Below are 12,937 nucleotides of genomic sequence, written 5' to 3'. Positions count from 1 at the left end.
GAGGCTGGTGAGGAACCACCGGGCTGCACCTGGAGGACCTGTGGAACATGAGTACTGATTGCCTTTATGACTGACCCATCCCTCCCACTGACCACATGTCCATTCTCCCGCAGGTCATCCAGCCGATGGTGCCGGCCCATCCCAGGCAGTCCCCTCTCCTGACTCCGAAGAGAACACCTCGGAGGAGAGCTCCAAGGATGCCACTGTTACAGTTGCGGCACAGCTATCATTCCCACCCTCCACCAGGCAGATACACACACCTTGGTGGGAAGTACTAGCGGTCAGCACTCTGCGGCACAATCTGGTGAGCACCACACCATTGATGATGCACATCAGGTGGAGGCAGGAACCGCTAGGCGAGACAGCAGTCAGAGGCTGCTGGATTCCAGAACTCAGCTGGGTCCCGGAGCTGATGAAGACGATAGGAAGCAGCCGGGACATTCAGAGGGAGATGTCAGTGTCGCTCCAGCAGATCCATCCTTGGTGGAGTCCCACCGGCGCAGGAGATGGCAATGAGTGGCACTGAGGCCAACACTGCTAGGATAGTGACTGCAGTGAAGAGCCTGGTGCCTGATGTCAGAACCATTAGTGAAGGTGTGCAAGGTGTTGCGCAGTCGATGACTGCATGGCCAAGGCGCTGCGGAGCTTGTCCAGTCTCAGGTGGGCATGGCTGAGGCTCTACAGAGCATGGCTCAGTCACTGAGGAGCATCGCCAAAGGCATCGGCACCCTGATGCAGACATTGGGGAGCTGTCAGGGCTGACAGAGCCACATAATTCAGGGGGGACCGGGACTCGAACCAACTGCCCCTCCGCCCCAAGGTGAACCCCAGGCCCCAATGGGCACCAACCAGGAGGAGGGGGCACTGAGTGCCAACCCAGACCTGTCCCATGGAGTGGCAATGGTGGGCACCAGCTCCCCTGAATTCCACCCCTCTGATGTTTTCAAGATAAAAATATATAGTTTTTTGAAGAATAAAGGAATAAAGGGTTATAGTGTTCGGGTGGAAAAGTGGAGCTGAGCTGAGTCCACAAAAGTTCAGCCATGATCTCATTGAATGGCGGAGCAGGCTTGAAAGGCCAGATGACCTACTCCTGCTCCTAGTTCTTATGTTTGAATGTTCTTATGACTCCCAGACCCTTTGTCCATCTCTCCAGGCATCCCCAGGCTTTTTCCCAGGGCGGAAATGACAATTACAAGGGGGCACAAGTTCAAGGTGAAGAGAAAGGTTCAGTGGAGATGTGTGGGGGAAGTTTTTTTACACAGAGGATGGGTGGCCTGGAATGCACTGCCAAGTGAGGTGGTTGAGGCAGATACATTAGCGCCCTTGAAGACTTATCTGGATAGGCATATGAACAGAAGGGGTATAGAAGGATACATGTGTTTGGGCTAAATAGGACATGTGATCGGCGCAGGCTTGGAGGGCTGAAGGGCCTGTTTCTGTGCTGTATTGTTCTTTGCTCTCTCCATGGCGTTCACCCCCCTTCGGCTGTTGACATGTCCCCGGAGCTGTGTCCCATCCCCTGGGTGTTCGGATGTTCCGTGTGTGGTATTGCCTCCTGCGTTTTTGAAGCCCGTGCTCAGGCATCAAGGTGTGATTCGGCAACAGGTTCCCACAGGCTACATGGCCCACCCACCCATGAGAATGCCCTTGGCATCTGTGAATTGCTCACTTAACCACGATTGCCAATTCCGGTTTCTCCGATTTTAGAGCGCTGTCCACCTTGATGTGTCTGTAGATTAAATTGAGGCACCCTCAATTACGACGCGAGAGCGAGATGGGTAATCAAAAGGCTTTAATCTACAGAGAACTGAACAGCATCCGAGAGAAGTGTGCTCACCACATGGAGCCTTATCCTATATACCGTTTCCTGGGGGCGTAGCCAGAGGCGGAGTCCCCCAGGGTTCCAAGCATCTTAAAGGGGCAAGGTATTAAAGGTCAGGTACCGTTTACAGCAGTTATTAATACTGTTCATCACATCCGCAGAAGCCCTTCCGCCAGCATCACGATTTTTAAATGGAGGACTAATCGGCACCAGCATAATCACTTTCTGGGGAGGCCGCTGAATGATGGGAGGCCATTGGATATGGGGTCGTTCTTGTTAATTGTATGTAAATGGGGCTTCTCGCCACACCATGGTGAGAACCCGATTTTGCCTACGGGAGCGAGCCAGTTGCATGCAAACCGTTTACCGCCCAGCGCGGATCCTGTTTTTGGCCTCTCCCACTATTCACCAGCTCGTTACGCTTGAGCGAGAGTGCAACAAGGCCGAAAGATCGCTCCCATTGAGTTTGAGAATTCTTTCCAATGCTCGAGATATTTATTTCTTTGGTTATCTTTCCACAAATTCATAAATATGTCCTGTTTTGATGGATTCAAATCGCCAAATTAAATCCTCCAAGAAATAAAAGCTTACATTAATATGGTTATGTCAAACTTTAGGTCACACTTTGGCCATCCAAGGAAACCATCACCAACTGATAGAAAAACCTCTGCCCATCTATCATCATCCTGCTTATTCAATGTGGAGTGTCCATCCTCTCCTCATGGTGACATATTCTATTTACCCAAGACCTGAAAGCAAAGATGTTGGTTGGTTGGTAATGCCAAGTCTGATAGACCACCGTGTGTGTATTATGCATTGTTGAAATGTAACCATTTAATACTTCACTTAACCAGCACACAGCATAGGTAAGGCTCCCACTGCTATATTCCAGTCAGGACTGCCCTATCCAGTCGTGTTTAGCCTGCAAGATTATTTGGAGTTGTGTGGGAACGATCCCATAGCTAGATTTCATTAGTGAGTCAGACTAGATGAACAGGCGTCATCCTGAATGACTCAGCTATTGCATTATCAAGTCTATCTAAGTGTTCCCAAACATCAATTGCCAGGTGTGTCATCTTAGAGACTTGTACCAAGAAAAGCCTGTTGATCAAATGTAATAAGGCTAGCGGGGGGTCTGATATCCATCACCAAAACTGGCATACCCCTTCTGACCCAATCTCCAAGATCCCTGAGGGAATTAAGTGATTGGCACAGGTAAGCCTGCTGTCAGGCCTCCCAGCTCCATTGGGAACATTTCATTGCTGCAATTCTCTCAATGGGATGCAAATCCATCCCCAAAAGCTGCTGGTCAATCAAAGGCTGGCAGCTCTCCATTAGAGAGTGGTGACTACTGCAAGAAATGAACTCGGGCCTTCACCAAGGCTGATCATTAGATCCTTGGAGAAAGGTAAGTGAGAGCGGGATGGGTTAACACAGAGAGGGTTCTTGGCGAGTGGGGTCAGATGAAAGGGCAGGGTGGTGCCTCTCTGCAGCCTCACCCCTTTCCAATGCCAGGTCCATTGATCAGGCACTGAGTGGCTAAGAACGTGGAACCTCCCCGAGATGGCTGCAGGCAATGCTGACAGAGTTTGTTTTTGGCACTGCATGGTAAGTCCTTGTTCACCCCTGGTATTAGATACGGCTCCCAAGGCCTTTAATGCGCACGTAAGTGTCTCAGTTGGTGCCCAGGTTGGATGGTCACACACAGGTTACATCAGGCCATTTAAATGGCTTGGCATTGGAAAGGGGCGGGACTGCAGAGAGACACAACCCTTCCCTTTCCATTGACTCCGTCCACCCTCCTCACCCTCTTGTTGCAAACCCATCCCACTCGGGGGCTGGTTTAGCTCACTCGGCTAAATCGCTGGCTTTTAAAGTAGACCAAGCAGGCCAGCAGCACGGTTCGATTCCCGTACCAGTCTCCCCGGACAGGCGCCGGAATGTGGCGACTAGGGGCTTTTCACAGTAACTTCATTGAAGCCTACTCGTGACAATAAGCGATTTTCATTTTCATTTTTCATTTCATAGGTAGATGGGGTGGGGAAGGTGCTTTGTGGTATTGTCACTGGATTAGCAATCCAGAGAACAGAATAAAGCTCTGGGGTAAATATCCCACCAGGGCAGATGGTGAAATGTAAATTCAGTAAAAATCTAGAATTAAGAAGGCCTAATGGTGACCAGGAAACCATTGTCCATAGTTGTAAAACCCATCTGGCTCACTAATGCCCTTTAGGGAGGAAATCTGCAATGTGTCCTGCCAGACACTGCGTTCGAAGCAGACGGCCGCCTTTACCACTTCTTAAGGTCCCCTTCAGCATCACCAATGGGGTCTCAGTCTGCCAACGGGAGATGGACCAAATGGTTGCCGGCCACGATCAGCAGGACCATGTCACCAACCTTTCCAAATTTCTCCACACCGCCACTCTCCTCCTCCTTGTGCGTGTTCAGCACAAACCGCTTAGCCATCCTCGGCTATGTGGTCCAGAACTGAGTTCTGGGGCCCCACCCCGATTGCATGCGCCCCCTCATGGAACTACCCCTCCCCCACAGCCCCAAGGCCCTCAAACGATGCCTGAGGTTCTTTTCGTATTACGCCCAGTGGGTCCCAAACTATGCGGACAAGGCCCGCCCACTCATTCAATCCACCGTTTTTCCCCTGATGGCCGAGGCTTACCAGGCCTTCAACCGTGTCAAGGCCGACATCGCCAAGGCCGCAATGCACGCGGTTGACGAGACGTTACCATTCAAGTGGAGAGCGATGCATCAGAAGTCGCTCTGGTTGCCGCCCTCAACCAGGCAGGCAGGCCCGTGGCATTCTTTTTCCGCACCCTCCATGCCTCCGAAATTCGGCACTCCTCTGGCAAAAATGAGGCCCAAGCCATTGTTGAAGCTGTGCGGCATTGGAGGCATTACCTGGCCAGCAGGACATTCACTCTTCTCACTGACCAATGGTCGGTTGCCTTCATGTTTAACAACACACAGCGGGGCAAAATCAAAAATGATAAAATTTTGAGGTGGAGGATCGAGCTCTCCACCTACAATTATGAGATCTTGTATCGCCCCGGTAAGCTCAACGAACCCCCTGATGCCCTCTCCCAAGGTACATGTCCCAGCGCACAAGTGGACCGACTCCGGACTCTGCACAACAATCTCTGTCTCCCAGGGGTCACCCGTTTTTACCATTTCATCAAGTCCCGCAATCTGCCCTACTCCATCGAGGAAGTCAGGGCGATCACCAGAGACTGCTAGGTCAGCGCAGAGTGTAAACCGCACTTCTATCGGCCAGACCATGCACGCCTGGTGAAGGCCTCCTGCCCCTTTGAACGCATCAGCGTGGACTTCAAAGGGCCCCTCCCCTCCACCGACCGGAGTCACCGAAGACCAAGCCGCCGCCTGAGTCGCCACTAGCACTGTGGCACTCTCGACGGCAGATCAAGGCACCAGACCGCCTGAATTTGTAATATTATCTGTAATTTTAAAAACAACTTTCTATATATAGTTCTCCACCACCCCCGCTGGACTCAGTTTTTAACAGGGGGTGAATGTGGTATTCACCACTGATGTATATATTATATACATGTGTTTTACGGTAAGGTCCCTGTACTACAGGTACGGGGGTAGATCCCTGCCTGCTGGCTCCGCCCAGTAGACGGAGTATAAATGCGTGTGCTCCCGGTACAGCAGCCATTTCGTCAGCTGCTGTAGGAGGCCACGCACCTCAGTTTAATAAAGCCTCGATTACATCCTATTCTCGTTTTGCGTAATTGATAGTGCATCAATTTGAAATGGCCAAGCCACTCAGTTCAATGGCAATTGGGGATGGATAACAAATGCTTGTTCAGCCAATGGATTTAAAAAAAGACTTTCTGCCCTGAATGTAATTAGGGCAGGCAGTGGGATTCATACCCTGCATCATCTTGCTCAATCATATGCCACACCTCCCCGGAACCTGTGTTTGGGGAGGCATTAAATTCGGCAGGGATTATTGTTATGTTTTTGGATTTTTATACTAGCCATTTCCTTGCAGTCAGCAACATTAGACACTCCCATAATTAATTATCTCATCTGTATTCAAGAGGGCATTAGATCATTATTTGAATAGAAACAATGTGCAGGTGTATGGGGATAAGGCAGGGGAACAACACTAAGTCATGATATTAATTTGAAGAGCTGGTGCAGACTCTTCAAACCTCCTCCTGCATCGTAACTATTTAGTGATCTTCTAGGAATTGAAGTGTGCTTTTACCTACCTAGCATTTAAATAAACGTAGTGAAACTTTGGGATCAAAAGGAATCTTGTGGACAGATAAAACTCTGATTAATAATAATCGAACGACCTCCTGTGATCTAACCGGCTCCCCAGTGAGCAGTCACACGGGTGCCCTGTAGCACACCCATTTAAAAATGTGAAGCTAGCGCAATGGCTGCTGTGGAGGCCAGAGGATGTGAGTAGCCATCTTTGAAACAAGACAATCAGCCTGAGGGCACTGTGGATGCTGCCCCAGTGCTCGGGGTGGTTGGGGGAGCCCCCAGGTGGGGACAAGCCTGGTCAGGACCGTTGGCCGCCATTGGTGGGGGTTCTCCTCTGGGCTGGGGGTGAGGGGCTCAGCGCCTTTGGTTCCTAACTGCCTCCCCCCCAGATCATGTATGCCCATAACAGGGGCAAATTCAGCTGCTGCCTATCTGTCCAAATACCCCCAGGACAGAGCCACGTGATGCGACCATCAATTCACACAAGACGATTAGCAGAAGTGAACAGTGGTTTTAATAAGTTAGATCTGTGCCTGCCTGCGACTGCTCTTTACTGAGTGCCGCCTACAAGCTGCAGGTTTATATACCACCCCGAGGGGGCGGAGCCACAGGCGGAGCCCACAGTGGCATCAACATAATATAGTAGAATACAGTGGTGAATTGCAGTAGCAATACGTTCACCATATTCACCCCCTGTTAAAAATTGAAGTCCAGCGGGGGTGAAGTGGGCTCACATATCGAGTTTATCTGGAGCCTTAATTGTTCTCTGTGATCGCCTCAGCTCCGGCTTCGCTGCGGGCATGGGTGTTGGACTCATTGACTTCAGGAGCGTGTCGTCTGGAGTTTCATCACGGTGTGTCGGCGATGGGGGAAGGAGGGGTACAGGCCGTGTCGGGGCAGTGTTCAAGATCCCCAGGGGGGCAGCTGGTAGCCCACCGTGAGGGATTCGGTTGGTGGTGATAGGCACTATGGGGGGGGGGGGGGGGGGGGGGGGGGGGGCGTGTTGGTGATGATCGCTGGGGAACCGGCGGGTGCCAGATCCCGGAGGGAGACTGTACCCTGTCGTCCGTTGCAGTGCGCCACATAGGCATTCTGAGGGTTAACATGTCGGAGCTGGACCCTCTCGACCAGGGGGTCAGACTTATGGCTCCCCACGTGCTTCCGGAGGAGGACAGGCCCCGGTGTTGTCAGCCAGGACGGAAGCGAGACCCCGGAGATGGACTTCCTGCGGAAGACAAATAGACGGTCGTGTGGGGAGTGACCGAATGGAGTGGAGCGCATCGGGGAGGACCTCCTGCCAGTGGGAAACCGGGAAACTCTAGACCGTTGGGCCAGAAGGACGGCCTTCCATACCGTCGCGTTCTCCCTCTCCACCTGTCCGTTTCCCCGGGGGTTGTATCTGGTAGGCCTGCTCGAGGCAATGCCCTTACCGAGCAGGTACTGACGCAGCTCATCGCTCATAAAAGGGGAGTCCCGGTCACTGTGGACGTAAGTGGGGAAACCGAACAGGGTGAAGATGCTGTGCAGGGCCTTAATGACAGTGGCCGCAGTCATGTCGGGGCATGGGATTTCAAAGGGGAAACGGGAGTACTCGTCAACGATGTTGAGAAAGTACACGTTGCGGTCAGTGGAGGGAAGGGCCCTTTGAAATCGATGCTTAGACGCTCAAAGGGGCGGGAGGCTTTCACCAGGTGGGCCTTGTCTGGCTGATAGAAGTGCGGCTTGCACTCAACGCAGACTTGGCAGTCCCTGGCCATGGCCCTGACCTCCTCGGTGGAGTAGGGCAGGTTGCGGGCCTTGATGAAGTGGAGACGCCGGGGGATCCCCGGGTGACAGAGGTCATTGTGGGTGGCCCAAAGTCGGTCATTTTACGCACTGGCATATGTGCCACAGGACAGGGCATCTGGGGACTCATTGAGCTTCCCAGGATGATACACAATATCGTAATTATAGGTGGAGAGTTTGATTCTCCACCTCAAGCTCTTATCATTCTTAATCTTGCCCCGCTGTGTGTTGTTGAACATAAAGGCTACCGACCATTGGTCGGTGACGAGGGTGAACCTCCTACAGGCCAGGTAGTGCCTCCAATGTCGCACAGCTTCCACAAAGGCTTGAGCTTACCTTTCGACAGAGGAGTGTCGAATCTCGGAGGCGTTGAGAGTATGGAAAAAGAAGGCCACAGGCCTGCCTACCTGGTTAAGGATAGTGGCCAGGGCGATGTCTGACGCATCGCTCTCCACCTAGAAGGGGATGGACCCGTCCACCGCATGCATCACTGCCTTGGTAATGTCGGCCTTGTTGCAGCTGAAGGCCAGGCAGGCCTCAGTCGTCAGGGGAAAGATAGTGGCTTTGATAAGTGGGCGGGCTTTTTCTGCATGGTTGGGGACCCACTGGGAATAATATGAGAAGAACCCCAGGCATCTTTTCAGGGCCTTGGGGCAGTGAGGAAGGGGAATTTGCAGGAGGGGGTGCATGCGGTCGGGGTCGGGCCCAAGGACTCCGTTTTCGAAGACATAGCCGAGGATGGCTAGTCGGGTTGTGCAGAAAACGCATTTCTCCTTGTTGCAGGTGAGATTAAGGGATTGGGCGGTTTGGACGAACTTCTGAAGGTTAGCGTCGTGGTCCTGCTGATCATGGCTGCAGATGGTGACATTATCCAAGTACGGAAATGTGGCCCGCAGCCCGTGCTGGTCAACCATTCGGTCCATCGTTCTTTGGAAGACCAAATTGGTGACGCCAAAGGGGACCCTGAGGAAGTGGATGAGGCGTCCGTTTGCCTCAAAGGCAGTGAAGTGGCGGTCTTCTGGGCGGATCGGAAGCTGGTGGTATGCGGACCTCAGATCTACCATGGAGAAAACCTGATAAACCATATCCGCAATGCAGGGAAGGGGGCATGCATTGAGTTGCGTGTACCGATTTATGGTCTGGCCGTAGTCTACAACCATCCGGTTCTTTTCTCCGGTCCTGACCACCAGCAATTGGGCTCTCCAGGGGCTATTACTGGCCTCGATGACCCCCTCCCTCAAGAGCTGCTGGACTTCTGACTTGATAAAAGTCCTGTCCTGGGCACTGTACCGCCTGCTCCTGGTGGCGAAGGGTTCACAGTCGGAGGTGAGGTTCGCGAAGAGCGAGGGAGGAGTGACCTTAAGGGTCACGAGGCTATGTACGGTGAGAGGAGGTAGGGGTCCGCCGAACTTCAGGGTCAGGCTTCTGAGGTTGCACTGGAAATCCAGTCCTAACGCAGAGATGGGGAAAGACATAGAGTTTAAAATTGTCGTACTCAGCGACCTGTATCGCGAGGTTTGTGACACAGTACCCCCGGATCTGCACTGAATGTGATCCGGAAGCAAGGGAGATTGTTTGGAATGCGGGGGATATCTGGAGGGAGCAGCGCCTTACCGTGTCCGGATGGATGAAGCACTCCGTGCTCCCGGAGTCAAACAGACAGGGCGTTAGGAGACATAACAGACATCAGCTAGATCTGTGCCTGCCTGTGACTGCTCTGTACTGAGTGCCGCCTACAGGCTGCAGATTTATATACCACCCCCGAGGGGGCGGAGCCACAGGTGGAGCCCGCAGGGTCATCAACATAATACACTACAATACAGTGGTGAATTGCAGTAGCAATACGTTCACCACACCATGTCCATGATAATATGGTGCAGGTCACTTTAACTCCCACTGACTGTGGCGGCCTCTGGCCGCACAGCTGAAGACTATCGCTAATAGGGAATTGGCAATGTTAGTAATGTGAGCACTTCACTGTGGCTGCACGTTGTGTGTGCTCTGTGCTCTCCTGTGTTTTGCTACAAACTGCTTGAAGACCTCCCGTATCAGCCGCCGGAATGTGCCGAGTAGGGGCTTTTCACAGTAACTTCATTTGAAGCCTACTTGTGACAATAAGCGATATTCTTTTCCATTCAAGACCTAGTGTTTTGTTTGCTGCTGCCTTTTTTGCTTCTGAAGCCTGAAATGAGGCAAAGGAAAGCTGTGAACAAGCCTACAATCAGTCTGAAGAAGGGGTAGAGGTGCTTTCTTACTCCTCTGCTATTCTTTGAGTTGTGATGTGGAGATGCCGGCGTTGGACTGGGGTGAGCACAGTAAGAAGTCTTACAACACCAGGTTAAAGTCCAACAGGGTTGTTTCAAACACGAGCTTTCGGAGCACTGCTCCTTCCTCAGGTGAATGGCGAGGTATGTTCCAGAAACATTTATATAGACAAAGTCAGAGATGCCAGACATTGCTTGGAATGCGAGCATTTGCGGGTAATCAAATCATTACAGATCCAGAGATAGGGATAACCCCAGGTTAAAGAGGTGTGAATTGTCTCAAGCCAGGACAGTTGGTAGGATTTTGCAAGTCCAGGCCAGATGGTGGGGGGTGAATGTAATGCGACATGAATCCAAGATCCCGGTTGAGGCCGCACTCATGCGTGCGGAACTTAGCTATAAGTTTTTGCTCGGCAATTCTGCGTTGCCACGTGTCCTGAAGACCGCCTTGGAGAACACTTACCCGGAGATCAGAGGTTGAATGCCCTTGACTGCTGAAGTGTTCCCCGACTGGAAGGGAACATTCCTGCCTGGTGATTGACGCACGATGCCCGTTCATTCGTTGTTGCAGTGTCTGCATGGTCTCGCCAATGTACCACGCTTCGGGACATCCTTTCCTGCAGCGTATGAGGTAGACTACGTTGGTCGAGTCGCACGAGTATGTGCCGCATACCTGGTGGGTGGTGTTTCCACGTGTAATGGTGGTATCTATGTCGATGATCTGACATGTCTAGCAGGGATTGCCCTGGCAGGGTTGTGTGGTGTCGTGATCGCTGTTCTGAAGGCTGGGTAATTTGCTGCAAACAATGGTTTGTTTGAGGTTGCGCGGTTGTTTGAAGGCAAGTAGTGGGGGTGTGGGGATAACCTTGGCAAGATGTTCATCTTCATTGATGATGTGTTGAAGGCTGCGAAGAAGATGTTGTAGTTTTTCCGCCCCAGGAAAGTACTGTACTCTGTCAGTTGTGTCCCGTGTTTGTCTTTTGAGGAGGTCGGTGTGGTTTTATGCTGTGGCGCGTTGGAACTGTTGATCGATGAGTCGAGCGCCATATCCCGTTCGTACGAGGGCATCTTTCAGCGTCTGTAGATGTCTGTTACGCTCAGTCTTGTCTGAGCAGATCTTGTGTATACGGAGGGCTTGTCCATAGGGGATGGCTTCTTTAATGTGTTTCGGGTGAAAGCTGGAGAAGTGGAGCATCGTGAGGTTGTCTGTGGGCTTGCGGTAAAGCGAAGTGCTGAGGTGACCGTCCTTGATGGAGATGAGTGTGTCCAAGAATGCAACTGAATTGGGAGAATAGTCCATGGTGAGTCTGATGGTGGGATGGAACTTATTGATCTCATCGTGTAGTCGTTTCAGTGATTCTTCGCTGTGGGTCCAAAGGAAAAAAATGTCATCGATGTATCTGGTGTATAACGTCGGTTAAAGGTCCTGTGCGGTGAGGAAGTCTTGTTCAAACTTGTGTATGAAGGTGTTGGCGTATTGAGGTGCGAATTTGGTCCCCATGGCTGTTCCGTGCGTCTGGATGAAGAATTTGCTGTCGAAGGTGAAGACGTTGTGATCTAGAATGAAGCGGATTAGTTGCAGAATTGCGTCTGGTGATTGGCAGTTGTCGGTGTTGAGGACTGAGGTAGTTGCAGCAATGCCGTCGTCATGGGGGATGCTGGTGTAGAGTGCCGAGACATCCATTGTGACGAGGAATGTTCCTCGTTCAACTGGTCCATGGGTGCTGAGTTTCTGTAGGAAGTCCGTCGTGTCGCGACAGAAGCTGGGGGTACCTTGTACGATGGGTTTCAAGATGCCCTCGATGTGGCCAGAGAGGTTCTCACACAGGGTCCCATTGCCTGAAATGATAGGACAATAGGACGGCCTGGTGTGTTCTTTGAGTTGGTGTGGCTTCTGGGATTTCAGGAACTGACTGTTCCTGTTTTGAGATTCTGCTCCTGGAAGCTACCAGAGGGGGAGAGAGAGGAGGAAGGCCTGCTTGTTACTGCAATGCCTGGGGCTGTGTTTCTGCTTGCAGCTGCCCTTTTGACCTGATGAGAGTCAAGGGGAGGATATCGGCTGGCGTACTACGGGCTGAAAATGGAGGAGGGTTTGCTGTTGCAGTTTGTTGATATCTTCGCTGGAATATTTTGTTTATTGACTTTTGACTGTATATTGACTTATGCCTGGAACTGTGTATTACTTGTTACTAGATCAGATGCTGGAACTGCAGGAGTGGAGGGGCAGTGGCCCGTTTCGACTGTGCAACTTGGCGTTGTGTCGGGATGTCTTTATGGACTGCTGGTGACTGTTTGTGTTAGTGGCTATCTGCTGCTCCTGATTTGGGAGCTGTGCAGGTATTTTCTTCATGCAGAAAGAAGCTATTCACCTATCAAGTCTGCTTTGACCCTCTGAAAGGGTATTCCACCCAAACTAACACCCCCGTGCTATCTTAACCCATAGCCTCTTAACCTAACATGAAGGGCCATTTAGCATAGCCAATTCATCTGCACATCTTTGGACTGTAGGAGCAAACAAGAGCACCCACAAGAAACACATGCAGACGCGGGGAAAAAGTGGAAACTCCACATTCATCTAAGGCCGGAATGGAACTTGGGTCACTGGTGCTGTGGAGCAGCAGTGTAAACCACTTTATGTTATGGCTTATGTTTAACTGGTGGGGAATGATAAGCTTGATGTTGTGATATTGTTGTTTATTGTTTCTTGCATACTGGCCGGGATTCTCCGAGCCTCTGAGCCAAAATCGCGCTAGGCGCGGGGGCGGAGAATGGGGTCTCAGACCCGTGATCGGCTCCAGTGCCGAGATGCGAT

The sequence above is a fragment of the Scyliorhinus canicula genome, chromosome 8, assembly GCF_902713615.1.
Source record: "Scyliorhinus canicula chromosome 8, sScyCan1.1, whole genome shotgun sequence".
NCBI lineage: Eukaryota > Metazoa > Chordata > Chondrichthyes > Carcharhiniformes > Scyliorhinidae > Scyliorhinus > Scyliorhinus canicula.
The sequence above is the reverse complement of the archived record's forward strand: the minus strand, read 5'-3'. Positions refer to the sequence as shown.